Source organism: Myotis yumanensis, unplaced genomic scaffold, assembly GCF_028538775.1.
Source record: "Myotis yumanensis isolate MYYU_CA2020_CCGP unplaced genomic scaffold, mMyoYum1.0.hap1 SCAF_16, whole genome shotgun sequence".
In the NCBI taxonomy this organism is placed as follows: domain Eukaryota; kingdom Metazoa; phylum Chordata; class Mammalia; order Chiroptera; family Vespertilionidae; genus Myotis; species Myotis yumanensis.
Window position 1 is genome coordinate 40,543,883 of NW_027223767.1, and position 15,758 is coordinate 40,559,640.

At 40.9% G+C, this 15,758-nt stretch overlaps 1 protein-coding gene across 3 annotated transcripts in view; it reads left to right on the top strand.

The window, feature by feature from the left end:
- The window catches only part of RFFL (ring finger and FYVE like domain containing E3 ubiquitin protein ligase), a 76,889-nt gene that overhangs the window by 16,867 nt on the left and 44,264 nt on the right, over positions 1–15,758 (top strand). The window contains exon 1 of one of the 3 annotated variants that reach the window (XM_070394457.1): positions 11,070–11,198. The exons of the other annotated variants lie outside the window; for them this stretch is intronic. The gene's annotated coding sequence lies outside the window, so the exon portion shown is untranslated. Of the gene's footprint in view, positions 1–11,069; positions 11,199–15,758 lie in introns of those variants that run through there. 3 annotated transcript variants of the gene reach the window in all.

The following is a 15,758-nucleotide window of genomic DNA, read 5'->3' on the forward strand; positions in this document are numbered from 1 at the left end:
TTGTTAATCCTCTTCTGAGGATATTTTTCTATTGATTTTTAGAGAGTGGAAGGAAGGGGGAGAGACACAGAGAGAAACATTGATTGGTTGCCTCCTATGTGTGCCCTGACTGGGGCTGGGGATCGAGCCTATAACCAAGGTACGTGCCTTTGACCTGAATTGAACCTGAGACCCTTTAGTCCTCAGGCTGATGCTCTAACCACTGAACACCCGGCTAGGGTTATATGCATTCTTTAGTGGGAGTTAGGAGTGGAAGGCTTATTTGTGTATAAAAGTATGATAGAATTTAGTGTAGGACTGATCAAAAGACTGACATGTATTTTCTTGTGTGATAGTTCTCTTTGTGTTATATTTCACTTGCACAGAATTACCAGCAGTTAATGTGTGCTTACCATGTACCAGGGACTATGTGAACGCATTTCATTCTCCCAGCAATCCTATGAGGTATAGGTTTATTATCTGTGTTCTTACAGATGTGAAAATGCTGCACAGAGAAGTTAAACAGTGGGCCTAAGGCCACACAGTGTTTGAATCCAAGTCTGGCTGTAAAGGCCCAGCTCTCAACCACCAGGCTGCAGCTGCCTCACACTCATCAGCTCATCTGTTAGGTCTTTAGACATAGGTTCCATTTTGGATTAGCTGGAGTGGCTCAGTTGGTTGAGTGTCGTCCCATGATCTGAAAGATTCGGTTCCTGATCAGGGCACATGGTTAGGTTGCAGGCTCCAGCCCCTGTGGGGGGGTGTGCAGGAGGCAGCCAGTTGATGTTTTTTTGTTCTCTCTCTCTCTCTCTCTCTCTTTCTCTTTCCCTCTCCCCTTTGCCCCCCTCTCCTTTCCTCTCTCTCTAAAGTCAATAAAAATATATTTCTTTTAAAAAGAAAATAAATAGGTTCCATTTCATATAATGTGGGCTTAAAATTATCCTTTTGTACATGGGCCTCCTTGCATGAAATGTGATTTAAAGATGATATTAGCAATACTTGTTACTTGTTTTACTAGTTTTAGTTCTATTTGTACTGAAGGATTGTTTTATAGTTTATTCCTAATTCTGAAATTATAATTGTAGTATAATCTAGTCACCTTAAAAGCACATTTGGCTAAACAGCATTGGGTTAGAGGAGAATTTATTGGTAGTTTTTGTTCCTTACCTTCCTCCCTCCCTTCCTTCCTTTCCTGTTTGTCAATAGGCCTTCTCAATAAATTGGCTTCTACGTAAGATATAAAGATGTTGGCATCCCATGATGCCTCCTGTTGTGAGTGATAGTGAAATAAATGGTGATAGACTACTTTTAGTAAGAAGCCTTGATCAGTAAGTATAGAAAGTAAAACTTTGCTATTTGGACTTGAGACACGTATCCTGCTTTCAGTATGTGTGAGGCCCTGTGAGGACTGGGTTAGAGAGTCACAGAGGAAGTATCATTTAAATTTTTTCCTCTGACCTCTCCCTCACATTTTGAAGGCAGCTACTGGGACTTTGCAGTAAGAAGAAAAACTATTTGCAGTAAGAAGCCTGTCATATGTGACGTGCCCTACCTGGTAACCACAGCTTTCACAATTTATTTGTCTAATTGGTGCAGTTTTTAGATGCTTTTGATTTCAAGCGGATACGTTTGGCTGAATGCTGAGCTCAAATTGCAGTGAGTTCATTCAGCATGGGTTACTTTTCCTGCCTTCTGATTCCGTTGTTCATGGCTCTAGGGGGGCTCAGATAAAAATACCTGGAGGGATGCTATAATTAATATTAAGATATACCAGGTGCTATTATTTCTGTAGAAAATGTTGGCATCTATTTTCTAAGGCAATATTAAAAATGATTATTGTTTAAAATTTTAAAAAATTAGATTCCTTTATTATTTTGGCTTAAAATTTTTTTACTAGCTTAACTTGCCACAAAATGATAGATTATATAGAAAAATATTCTCCACAAATGAAGTACTTAAAATATTGCAAAGAAACCAGTAACATATGAATAATTGGTTTGATTATTTCAGATTTATTGTTCTTTGTTCATTAAAGTGTCAATCCTAAGAGCTTATGCTAAAATCCAACAATGAACCAATTTGTCAGAGTAGTTTAAGTTACTGTATATACTTAAAAGAATATGACCTTTTCTTGAAAAAATAGCAATTATTTACTTAATCTGGCCTTCGATCAGTCTGAATAATTGATATTTTACTGCGTTTATCACACATTAAATGTTCATGCACAAAATTAAGGAGCTATTATGGTGAATGTTTTTAAAAAAACATTTTATATTTTATTTTGGTAAGAGTTCAAGTTTTCTAAATGGAGGTTTTGCTCGAACACAGCGGTTCTCAACCTGTGGGTCGCGACCCCTTTGGCGGTCAAATGACCCTTTCACAGGGGTCGCCTAAGACCATCCTGCATATCAGATATTTACATTACGATTCATAACAGTAGCAACATTACAGTTATGAAGTAGCAACGAAAATAATTTTATGGTTGGATCACAACATGAGGAACTGTATTTAAAGAGCCAGAAGGTTGAGAACCACTGCTCTAACACTAAAAATTCCACTACATATTTTAAATTTTACTCTAGCTTCTGCTCGATAAATAAAAATCTCAAAAAAAAAAAAAAAATCTGGAGGGATAGGGTACAAATAATTCCTGAAATGTATTTCAGGTGGTTGGGCCACTAACTGATCTGTGTTTAAAGAATCTTTTTTTTTTCTTCCATAGGAGGCACTGCCAAATAATATGAAATGTGCTTTGCTTTGCAAAGTTTTCACACTTCTTTAGTTCTCTGTAGTAGTTGGACAGTTGAATGAATAATAATAATAATTGCATTTTATAGTCACCCCCTCCCCCCACCATCCTTAATTCTTGGCCACCAGTAATCTGTTCTTTGTCTATAATTTTGTCATTTCTTAAGTGTTATGGGAATGAAATCATAATAGTATGTGACCTTCTGAAATGGGCATTTTCTCACTTAGCACTTCCATCAAGTAGTTAAGTGTAGCAATAATCCATTCCTCTTTATTTGCTGAACATTCCATGGTATGGATCTGCTACAGTTAAACATTCATCTATTGAAGGGCATTCTGGTGTTTCCAGTTTTTGGCTAGTACAGATAAAGGTGTTAAACTTTATGTGGATACAATTTCGGTGCACGAAATTGGTGCATGGGTAAGGTCCCTAGGCTTAGTGGGTGATCAGGGCCGATCTGTGGGGTGACTGGTGGGGCGATGGGAGGGTGGAAGGAAGCCTTGGCCGGCCTGGTGCCACCTGCTCGCTGGCCCCACCCCCCGCCATCGCCAGTCACCTCCCTCTGTGGGGTGACTGGCAGGGTGATCGGGGGGCCCTCACTGGCACCCACCTTGGCTGGCCTGGGGCCTAGGGCCTGCGGGCTGGGGGCAGCTCCTGCATTGAGCGTCTGCTCCCTGGTGGTCAGTGCACGTCATAGCGACCGGTTGGTCGCTATGGGTTAAGTGCCCAGCAATGCAATTGCTGCATCTAATGAGTTAGGTTTTTTAAGAAACTGCCAAACTATTTTCTAGAGTGGCTATACCATTTTACAGTCCCACCAGCAATGTATGAGATCCAGTTTCTTTGCATCTTTGCCAGCATTTGATATTGTCACCATTTTTTATTTGAGCTTTTCTAATAGGTAGCATATCTGGTTTTAAAGTTAAGCAGGTTACTTAGTAAAACTGATCTGACAAAAAGCACAGATTTTTGAGTTGAGTGTTGTTATCCCTCCATGTGGCTCTGCCTTTGTAGTGTTCAGTGGTCTGTTGCCTTGCTTTTTAGTTTCCTTGCTATGGTTTCCTTGAGAAAGGGAAGACTAAGCAAGACTAGACTTAGAGAAAAGGAAGAACTGTGAGCATGAGACTCTCTTCCTTTATCTGGCAGTACCTAGCACAGCCCTGCTTTTAACACAGTGCTTCCAGCGATGGTGAACAAACAAACAATGCTATCCCCAAACTATGAATTTTTGCTTAATTCTTTATAAATGTGCCTCAATGAATGTAGCCTTAAGAATACTAAAAATATGGCTCAGAATGGCCCTCAGAACTTGTTAAAATTGTTGTTTCTTTTCTTTTTTTTTCAAATATATCTTATTGATTTTTTACAGAGAGGAAGGGAGAGAGATAGAGAGTTAGAAACATCGATGAGAGAGAAACATCGATCAGCTGCCTCCTGCACATCTCCTACTGGGGATGTGCCCGCAACCCAGGTACATGCCCTTGACCAGAACCGAACCTGGGACCTTTGAGTCCGCAGGCCGACGCTCTATCCACCGAGCCAAACCGGTTTCGGCAAATTGTTGTTTCTTATTTGTGAAGTGATCCTAGGTTCTTCCTTTCTGGTAATACTAATTAGCTTATACTACTCATTTTAAAATACTAAAATAGCCCTGGCTGTTTTGGCTCAGTGGATAGAGCGTCGGCCTGCAGACTGAAGTGTCCTGGGTTTGATTCCAGTCAAGGGCACATGCCTGGGTTGCTGGCTCCATCCCCAGTAGGGGGCATGCAGGAGGCAGCCGATCCATGATTCTCTCTCATCATTGATGTTTCTCTCTTTCTCTCCCTCTTCCTTCCTCTCTGAAATCAATATATATATATATATATATATATATATATATATATACACACACACACACACACATATATATATATATGTATATATATATATATATGTTAAAATATCAAGAAGTATATATATAAAGCAGAAGGTAAACTACCATCCCTACTAGAAATGACTACTATGAAATGATTTTAGACATTTTAACTGTGTTTTGTATCTTTCTCTCTCTGAATATATGGGATGGGCAAAAGTAGGTCTACAGTTGTTCACATGGAAAATAACAAAATAATTAACAGATAATAATACAAGAATAAACTCTGTTTCATGCACTCACAACTATTAACCTACTTTTGTCCATCCTCATATGTATATATGTATCCTGTGTATATATTTGTGTGTGTGTATATTCCCCAGCTGCTGTTCTATAGTGCCTATTTTTTTTTTTTTACTCCAATGGATAATGTGTAATAGACACTTTTCCTGTGCTTTTTTTAAAAAAGCACTTAATGCCTGAGACAGAGCTTTGGGTTCCTTTCTCTAAACTTTTTTTTTTCTTATAAAAGGGATGAGAGATACTTTTGAAAGACCAAAACAAAATAGATTTTATTCCTGTTTCGGAGTTTTGGGTTGAAATACGGTTGTAGTTTTATTTGCAAGAAAACCAGTAGAATTCTGGATGTTAGTATATGTCTATCCATTTTTAAAATAATGCATCTGATTTTATGATGTGATCTCTTGCAGAACCTTGAGGGAAGCAAGAACTGTGAGCACAGTAATCTTTAGAGAATGTGCAGTCCTTTGGGTATTTGTCTGCTCCTCAGTAGCTTAGTCAGACCGTGTTTTCTTAAGTGCTGCTGAAGTACAGTTCAGTCTTTATTTTGAAATCTCTCTGTCTTCTCTCCCTCTTCCATTACTTTGATTACCTTGATGGGACATTCAAGCTGCACAGTCTTATCCTTTTATTTCCATAGCCTACAGAAGTCAGTTTGAAGATTAACTGTAGGTGAACAGGTAATCTTATCTGCCTGGCGAGGCATCACCGGTCCAGATGAAACACATGTCAACAAAGGCCTCCTAGACTTGAGGACCTGAATGAAGGTAACTTAATCCTGTGGATGATAATTTAGGAAGTTTGACTGATTGGAGGCAGGGCATGAGTATGGAGTGAGGGAGGAAAGAGGAGGGGGGAGAGAGAGATAGAGGGAGAGAAAATTTGGGTAGGAGAAGAATCCAGAGGTATACAGTAAAGAATTCAGGGAGTCTTTGAAGTGGAATTATAGAATCTTTGTTCTGAGAGGGTGGTTACTGGGGAATAGGTTGGGAGCTTACTAGTCATTTCATTATGAAGCTGTTGGAGTGTTGGAGTTGTTTGGGTGAAGGAGTTTGATGACAAGGGCCTTTCCCTGCCCTTTTTCTGTATTAGCAGCTCAGGGAAAAAAAATGAAGAAATAGCTCTGTATAGAAAATTAAACCCATCCAGTGGTGCCGAGATTTCCGTTGTCAGGTGTCTACAGTGAGCAGTTTGCCACATTGCTGACTTCCTTTCTCCCAGTGTTGTCGTCAGGTCCGGTCCTCGGACTGTGTCCTGACAGTTTGGATTTTTCCTTTTCCTGCAAGCTTGCTGTGCTTTTAGTTCCTGACATTAGGAGCCTGGTATTTCATTGCACCTAAGGCAGGCAGCTGCTATCCCCTTGATATTGGATACCTTTCTGAACTCTGAAGTATTATACCACAGTGGATAGTAAAGTGCCTACAATTACATTATAGCACAGATTCTGGTCACTGCACCAGCGCGGACAAGCTCAGCCTGTGTGCCCTCACGCAGCTCCGGGGTGGTTTTGCAGCAAAGTGCTGTGAAGCGGGTTGGACCTCACACAGTGCCAGTTCAGTATCTGAACATGAAAGTGGCTCGTTAAAGATTAAAGGGACTGCCTGGTCTTTCTGGCCCCAAGATGGAATGATTTCCACCATGGCGACAGGCTTTGTCTCCCAGGAGAGGCCATTTTATACAGCAGGTTTGTGCTTCCAAATGTTACAGTAAGCCTGCGTTGGCTGATGCTGTGGTGATAAGTTGGCATTTGGGTACTCTCAAGACATATGAGCTATATAGCATCCCATGGTTTGAATTTCTGGGCAAAACTGCCTCATCAGGAAGTCAAAAGCCTCTATTTTCAACCCCTGTCTTCGGGGAGGTTTTCTCTTTGTTTTATTTGACTATTCTGTTGAGTCAAGTGAACTTTAATTTTCACAGGCGTAAAAATTCCATTAAGCCCCTTGTACTGCATCCCAGGTGTGGAAATGTCTCAGTATCACACCACTGTGGGTAACAGCTAAAATCCTTAAAGGTAGTTAGGATAATTGTCTCTGGAGGCTTGAAGAAAATAATGGTCCAACGGACTAAATAAATTCAGTTCAATTGTTATGTTCATGGTGGTTCTTGTGGGTGAGGGGACTAATGTCTAAGAGATGCTCAGTGAGACTACTGTTCAGTTCAGTGGTGTTTCAACAAAAACTTCGTTTTAGTGGGAACAGTGCTATGACCTGTCTCTCAACACATGATCCAAGGCCTGTCTGCATCAGAACCACTTGGGAGAGGAGGATATTTATTAAAAACTAGAGGCCCAGCGCAAGAAATTCGTGCACTGGGTGGTGGGGGGGGGGGCCCTCAGCCCAGCCTGCACCCTCTGGCAGTCCTGGAGCCCTTGGAGGTTGTCCGCCTGCCGTGGAGGCGGGAGAGGCTCTCGGCACCGCGGCTACACTCGCCAGCCATGAGCCCAGCTTCTGGCTGAGCGGTGCTCCTCCTGTGGGAGCACAGTGACCACCAGGGGGCAGCTCCTACATTGAGTGTCTGCCCCCTTTTGGTCAGTGCACGTCATAGCGACCGGTTGTTCTGCCAGTTGGCCGATTTGCATATTAGCCTTTTATTATATAGGATTCCAACTTTGGGGCCTCCCTCCACTTTTGTGAATTCAGTGTCTGGGACTGGGATGGGCAAAGATCATTTTCAATAAGCACCCCTGTTGATTCTTAAGTATCCTTAGAGTTGATGCTTGAGTGTCCTAAAATGTACTTCATATTTCATGTTTAATTTTGGTATTTGGTTGACATGCATATTATCCTTTTTCTTTTAAAAAAAAATCCTCACCCAGGATATGTTTTAGAGAGAGGAAGGGAGAGAGAGACACACACACATTGATGTGAGAGAGAAACATTAATTGGTTGCCTCCTGTATGCAGCCTGAATGGGGATCAAACCTGCAACTTAGGTATGTGTCCTAATGGGGAATTGAACCCTCAACTTTTTGATGCACGGGACAACGCTCAACCAACTGAGCCACACTGGCCAGGGCCATAATGTCCTTTTTGAAGAGGGAGGTACACTAATGTAAAAAAACAAAACAAAAAAAGGTTATAAGATCCCAGAACACCAAAGATTAGAATTTGGCAATGTTCCTAATTCTCAACATGGTGAGACAGCCACTGGTTTTTTGGTTTATCATTTCACCATCTGTGAATCAGAAAAAGTATGTGGACACAGTTAAGATTAATTTTATTATAAAGAAGAAATGTGCAGTATCATTTAGGATGTTGGGAACAGGAAAGTAGGTAGGTATTGAGAAAGTGAGAAGGGGATAAGATTAAAGTAGCTTATAAATGGTAAAATAATTTTAAACTTCAACTGAATTTTAAATTACTAAGTAATATTTGGATATATGCTTGTTGTTTAAAAAATTTCAGCTCTAGCTGGTTTGGCTCAGTGGATAGAGCATCAACCTGTAGACTGAAGGGTCCCAGATTCAATTCTGTCAAGGACACATGCCCGGGTTGTGGGCTCAATCCCCAGTAGGAGGCATGCAGGAGGCAGCCGATCAATGATTCTCTCTCACCATTGATGTTTCTATCTCTCTCTCCCTTTCCTTTTCTCTCTGAAATCAATAAAAATAAAAAATAAGAAAATTTCAAATATAGATAAAGCCAAAAATTCCTCCTTGATCTGCTCCCATTGCAGTTCCCTCCCTGGCGTGTGTATCCTCCCATATCTTTTGTATGTTTTTGGTAATTTTCTATGGATTTGGAAGACTATAGAATCCTGAGAAATGAATATTTATATTTCTGTTTTGACAGCTGCTTACTGTTTATAATGTTAATATGTAATGCAGAAAAAAACAAACGTGGGTTATCAATGGCATTACATATTCCCATCCAAGTAAAACAATGGGTATGGTGTATATACCTAAATACACAAAACAAACACACACACACAAACACACACACACACACCCCTCTAGCATATCTGTTGTGGCTACCCATTAAAAGTATATTTATATAGCTTTGGGTGGTGAATTATTTGCCTGAGTTTTAAGATTATGCATTGAAAGAACTTAAGTACAAAGCCACAATTTTTAAAATTTCTCATATACTTTTATGTTCTTATGATTTTCATTTATTCTCATAAAACATCAAGTGGCTGAAATCATTAATTCAGATTTAGCATATTTTTAAAAAAATATATTTTATTGATTTTTTACAGAGAGGAAGGGAGAGGGATAGAGAGTTAGAAACATCGATGAGAGAGAAACATCGATCAGCTGCCTCCTACACACCCCCTACTGGGGATGTGCCCGCAACCACCGTACATGCCCTTGACTGGAATCGAACCTGGGACCCTTCAGTCCACAGCCCGACGCTCTGTCCATTGAGCCAAACCGGTCAGGGCAAATTTAGCATATTTTTAAAGCTCTAAATGTGTAATTTTCAGCCTTTCCAGTTTAAAGAAGGAACTAGGATGGAGTATGGTTATATTTGGGGGAAACGGATTGGAACTGTACGTACAGAATCCCAAACAGGGAAATGATAATGTGCGCTAGCTTACCGCACCTACTAAATGGTGTTTATCTTAGTATAGTTAGAAAGTTCTGATGTTTCTGGCCCTCATGTTGCTGTTAATATAATTTACATTTATTTCCTGGGCACAATACTGTCCGGATTTTCTCTTCCTTACTTACTAATACAGAAGGAGTCGAGAGCTTCTAACAATATACTGTTTCTTCCTTGTGGAGATTCCATATTTGTATATACTGTATGTGCCTTGAGAGTTGCTCCATCCATGTTAGAATGTTTGTGACTTATCATCCACTACAGCAATATTTTTTAAAGTGTGGTCCATGAGATAATGGTTGTTAACTGCTGTAAGGATGCTTTTATCATTTGAAAAGGACTAATTAACATACACTGTAGGAAAACTTTAAACACAGCCATTTTCTGAAAAGGGAAATACTGAAGGGGAGGAAATAAAAGAGGGGACATAAAAACCTTATACAAGCTCAGTATGGCTAACCTATTGGAATAAATTAATTAAGGGGAATTAAGTGAGTTGGATAAAAAACATTTTTTAAAATAGCTCCTTGAGAAGGAATAGAATAGCATCGTTTTTTTAAAACCCAAATTATGATGGTCTACATGTATATTTTCATTGACCTAATAACATTTATTGAATGACCATTGGGTTGGCAGCTGCGTCCAGTTTGAGGCTAGCTGTGGTGCCTCGAATGACTAGGCTAAGAAATAGCTAATGACCATGGGAAATTGTGAGCAGGGAACTGAAGGATCTCATGTGAACTTTAATTTCTTTACTTTGTGAAATGAAAACACAAAGAAAGCATGGACTTAATCTTTTGTTTTCTTTGTATAGTATCAACGCCAATTCTAGCCTGTAAGGGCAGATTAAATAATAATTGCTGTTGATGAGCCAGTCATTCTAGAATTGATTTTTTAAAAATAAACTGGCCAATAAACGAGAATCAACATAAATTTAGGGATTTTTCTTTTAAAAGCAAGTGTTAATGCAGTTTTCACAGACCCCTATATTCCTTAGCATCTAGTAGGTCTGATGGTGGGTAATTTAGCTTTAGTATAGAGAATGTGACAGCTGATGAAAAAAATCCTTCAGTATTAGTCTTAACTAGAGAACTTGAGTTGTCTAAGGAAATAGAGGTCAGAGAAGGCCTAGTGGGGGAAAGAACAAGGAGCCTGGTTAGAGCTGACAAAAACTCACCCTGTGGTTCAAACAGCCTGTGATGACTGAGCAAGCTCCCCTAGTCCTCAGACCTAGGCTTTCTAATTTGTAAATGCAAAGTGACTTCTTTATCAGCCTCTTGGGGGAAATCCTCAGAGCAGTGAACCTGCTACCTTCAGTAATCTTGCTGTCCTGAGCCCCAGCTGTTCTCTGATGAAATTTCAGAAAGTGACCATTGGAGTTTCCTGAGTAAAGGCTCCAGAGTCCACCGAGTGACCAGCATTAGAGGAATGAAGTTTACCTGTCCCCAGTAATCAGCATGCGATTAAATAAAAATCCGTGGGGCACCTCTTCTTTTCTAGGCTGCAGTTGACTGCGGTTGGCTCAGGCTGAGTTGTTTGGGAAATGTGAGTTTTGCCTGGCATGAGTCAGCACTGCCTGGGTAACTGCCCGCTCTGTGGCAGTCTTGCTTACCAAGGATATGTCCCCAGGCGGCACCATTCACTTTGCCTGAAAGCCACTGCTGTTGGTTCCTGAGATGATCTCATCAGAATATGGCTCCAAGGACTCAGCGGCAGGAACTGGAGGCAGCTTGCTTTCTGCCGAGGCAATGTTTTGAAACAGGCAAAATCAGGTAACCCCAGATGATTTCTCTTAGTTTCATTAGCTAGACTGAGCTGCACTAGAAAATCCTTATTCAGAAGTGAGTTACTGCCTTATCTTTGGGTATCTTAAAGGTAATCCTTCAACTCTTTGGGACTTACAGGGGAAAAGTTTTCATTTCATTTGGCATCTGGATGTGGTTTTAGACCTAATTAGACCATGTATTATATCAACCTTAGAGAAGTCAAACAGATTTACAGCTTTATACATCTTTGCTCTTGTTTTCTGTTCTTTTTGTGTCTTGTGAGAAATAGTTTAGTCAAATTAAACTATTGTTAAAGAAAGAGGGCAAACATATTTGCTTATCTACCTAGTGATCATGAATATTGAATTGTAGAGAATTCAGTCTACCAGTGAGTTTCCATATTCTTTTCTGAGGTATTAGGAGTGTTGTAGGCAGTTAGACAAATGTGAGCAGAGTAAGGACAATGGGTCAGGTACAGAAGGTCACCGGGTGGAAAGCCCCAGGTGCCTAGCAAAGGACAATTGTAGAGTGGGACCACACCCCCAGGGTGACTTTCCTCCCTTAGCATATTGCTGGTCAGGAGGTTTGGAACCCCTGACCTTTCCTCCTTAGAGATAACATTAGACCTCAGCTGTATTTCAGCTCCAGGCCCAGATAAGCAATAAAACCAGCCATGTCTGGACCAGCTGCATTGAATAATGACCCCCCGCCCTGCTGCAGGCCAGTCAATCAGTGGAGACCACAACCCTGAAAGGACACTCCTGGAAAAATGCTGAATATGCAATTGAGATCTTCTCCTGGGACCTCCCCTAAAATCCTCACCCTTAAAACCCTTAGGACAGGACCCTTTGCACTCTCTCTCCTGGCAGCAAGCCCAAGGACACCCTCTCTCACTCCCCCTCCTTCCGCATTGTTGCCATTAGCTTCCTCACTCCCAAGCTCCAAGGGCCCTTCCTTTACCTCTTTAACTTGTTTCCTAAGCCCATTTCTTTTAGGAATTACTTTTTCTACCTCTATGATTTTCCAAATAAATGTTCTCTTACAGTTTGGGTCTTGGCTCTGAATTCTTTCCTAGCCAGAACCCAAATGTCAAGGTTACTGAACCCAGGTTTGGTACAACAGCAAGAACCTCCCATCATCCCTAATTCTATTGAGGCTATTGCCCTATCTCCCTCCTCTTCACCTCTAAACTTTTAAAATCTTCAAACACTAGGTTGTTATGCCCAGATTTCAAGATTCCCAAGAAGCCACCAGGGAGCCAGCCAGTCCATGCAAAAGCTCTAAACTTTTAAAATCTTCAAACACTAGGTAATTGCCCCCTTCCAAGTTTGCTTCTGCTCTTACAATTATCTCAAGTATCCATGTTCTCTTTTGCCTCAGGTCTTTGAACAAATAAGCCTTCTCTGGACACCCTGCCCCAACTCAGCCCTAGTGAACTGGCTTCAGCCCGGAAGTCACTTCCTCTATGAAGTCTCTTCTTACTCACCAAGACTGATGGGTACTCAGGAAAGCCCTGTGTTTACTCCAGTCATATGATATATTGAGCATCAGCTTCTCTCGTTAAAACTATATCCGGGGTGCTTGGCAAATAGTAGGTTCTCAATAAGGGTAGAATGAGGAAGAGCCCATACTCTACTTCCACAACTCTGATCCTCTTAGCAACCCTTTATTTTGGCTCCCACCTCCATTATCCTAGTGATGTCTCCCTGAAGATCACCAGTAAATTCCTAATTCCCAAACCCAGTGTTCTGGTTTTAGCCTTCATTTGACTTAATCTCTGCAAAGCACTTGGCACTATTAAACCATTCTTTTTTCCCGGCAACCCTCTTCATCTGGCTTAGAGGCCCCCTTGTCTCTTCTCATTCTCTTTTGATTATCCCATACATGTTGAGGTGAGTATGTTTTCATTTTTCCCCCACCCCCTTCCTTTAAGGATCTCTAATATACACTTACATTCAGCTATGCTCAGTATTTCTTACCAGCTTGGCTATTTCTCCCAAACTTCAGATCCTTACTTCCAACTTCACAGATCTTGACACATTTTGTCTAATTCGACAAACCTACTAGGTTTGTTCAAAAGCACCTTCAATTCAGCACATGCATATCATTATCTCCCCTACCCAGTATCTGTTATCTGCTCATATTGCTGTATGTTTGAACTCTGTTAATTATATCCAGAAAATCTTCCTGTTTACTCTTTTTATGCCTCATGTTCTGTAAGTATGCTAAATCCACAGCTACGAAACCCTTTTGTTTACTACTGTATTGAAGTACTGCTTGAGGTGTGTCTTTTCTTTATTCCCACTGTACTGCCTATATTTACCAGAGGTCGAAAACTAGATGTTTTGTTTAACGAACCCAGTGGCTTACAATTTTGTGTGCGAATGCTTTTAGGCAGGGCCTGCACTCTTCAAAGGTTACAGATACCACCATTCTCCCAGATCTTGCACACTAAAGATTTTACCCACTCTGCCTCTAGGCATTTGAGTTTCTAACTTCTGGTTCAGACCTTAGCAAATCTTGACCTGACTTTTGCCACTCCATAGGTCTTTCTCTGCTCCATCTTCATATTGTTGCCAAAGTTATTTTCCTAAAGGCCAAATCCAATCTTTTCCGTCTCAGGTTTTCAGGGTGGCATTGGCTCCTTATTTCCTGCTTGGCTCTGATAGGTAAAGTCCTTCACCATTTGACCCTGCCCTGCCTGTTACGATTACCCGTCTTATTTCCTCCTTTCCCAGACATTTCTCTCCTGCACTTTGCATCTTTCTAGTTCCTGGTTATACAATGTCCTTTTAGGACTCTCTGCTTTTTCCTAGTGTCCTCCTTTTCTCTAACTGGCAAAGTGCTCACCCCCACCCCCAGGAGACTTAGTTCAGATGTTACACCTTTTCTGACTTTCTCATATAGAGTTATTCTTTCTTACTTAGATTTCTGCAGCACTATGGGTCTCTTCCAGTACCAGTGGTCGGCAAACTCATTAGTCAACAGAGCCAAATATCAACAGTACTTCTTCAAAATAGTCTCGTCCAGGCCGAAAACCAACTTCTGCGCATGGGCCACGAAGTTTCAATCGCACTGTACGCACGCCCGCATATGGTATTTTGTGGAAGAGCCACACTCAAGGGGCCAAAGAGCCGCATGTGGCTCGCGAGCCGCAGTTTGCCGACCACGGCACTAGTCTGTTGAGTTCCTGGCCCCTGACCTATTTCCATCAGACAGTGGCTGAAGTGGGTCTTCAGGGTCAAACCACTAGTCCAAATGCCTTTATTACTCTTGGCAGTATAAGAAAATTTATAAGTTCTCTTACGAAATGGCATGTTTTTGAGTTCTGTTTGATGAACTTGAGCCCATCGTGCCTTGTTCTGTATATGTCACCTGAAACCATTAGCTAACCATTCAAAGTTAGTTTAAAGATTTATAGGGCTTGCTAAAACTGAGTTCCATAATGTCACCTAACATTTTTTTAAAAAAACATCTCTTTTTCTTATTCATTTATTTAATTGATTGTAGAGAGGAAAGGAGAGGGATAGAGAGATAGAAACATCAATGATGAGAGAGAATCATTGATCAGCTGCCTCCTGCATGCTCCCCACCGAGAATCAAGCCCGCAGCCCACGCATGTACCCTTGGCCGGAATCGAACCTGGGACCATTCAGTCTGCAAACCAGTGCTCTATCCACTGAGCCACACCAGCTAGGGCTCAACATTTTTATAGTACTTTATAAAATTATTCCCTTCTATCATTTTATTTGATACCTACAATACCGTGTGTTGGGTAGGCTTTATTATTTCTACTTTACTGGTGATTATAAAGCTACTTCTGGCATCTAGGCATACAGTCAGGTAAGACTCAGAGAGAAAATGTGCTTTTACATTACCTTAAGCAACTTGTTTGTCTCTTTGTAGTTAAATGTTGGGTTCTGCAGCAAAGGTACCTTTGCTCGGTATGCAGATGCTAAAACTCTTTCCTTTAACAAGGCCCCTTTATTTTTGAGGTAGAAGGAGGAGGTACCCAGAGCCTGCCTCACCTATGGAAAGGCCCTGACAATGTTAAGAGACCTTGATGGAAGTTAATGGTGTGCCCACTCCAACCTCTTAAACTTTACTTTTGTGCTTCAAATGTCTAGAATTTGTTAAAAACCTACTACAAAAATGGACTGTCAAACAAAGTTGATGAGTGAAGGGAGTCATCACAAAATGGAGTAAGCCTAGTATTTTTAACACTACGGTGTCGGGTGAATTTCCCGCCAAAATATAAGATGGCGCGGGCAATTATTTAGGTTTCCCGCGCAAAATCAGAGTTAGTTTAAACACGTAATAGTATTCACAAAACTCAAAACTAAAGACGTCCGGACACAAGAAGTATTTCTCAATAACTATTCTCTTTGCATGGTGAGATATCCAGGGATATCGGTTATAAAATGAGAAAACAATACATTGGTACCCTAACGGTATTGTACTCGACCAGCGCCATAAAGTGTTCTCTACTTACAAGGGATTTTTATGATACCTATTACCCCAATGGGTATGAAACGGTTCGCATACGCAGGTAGGTATCTTTGTGAA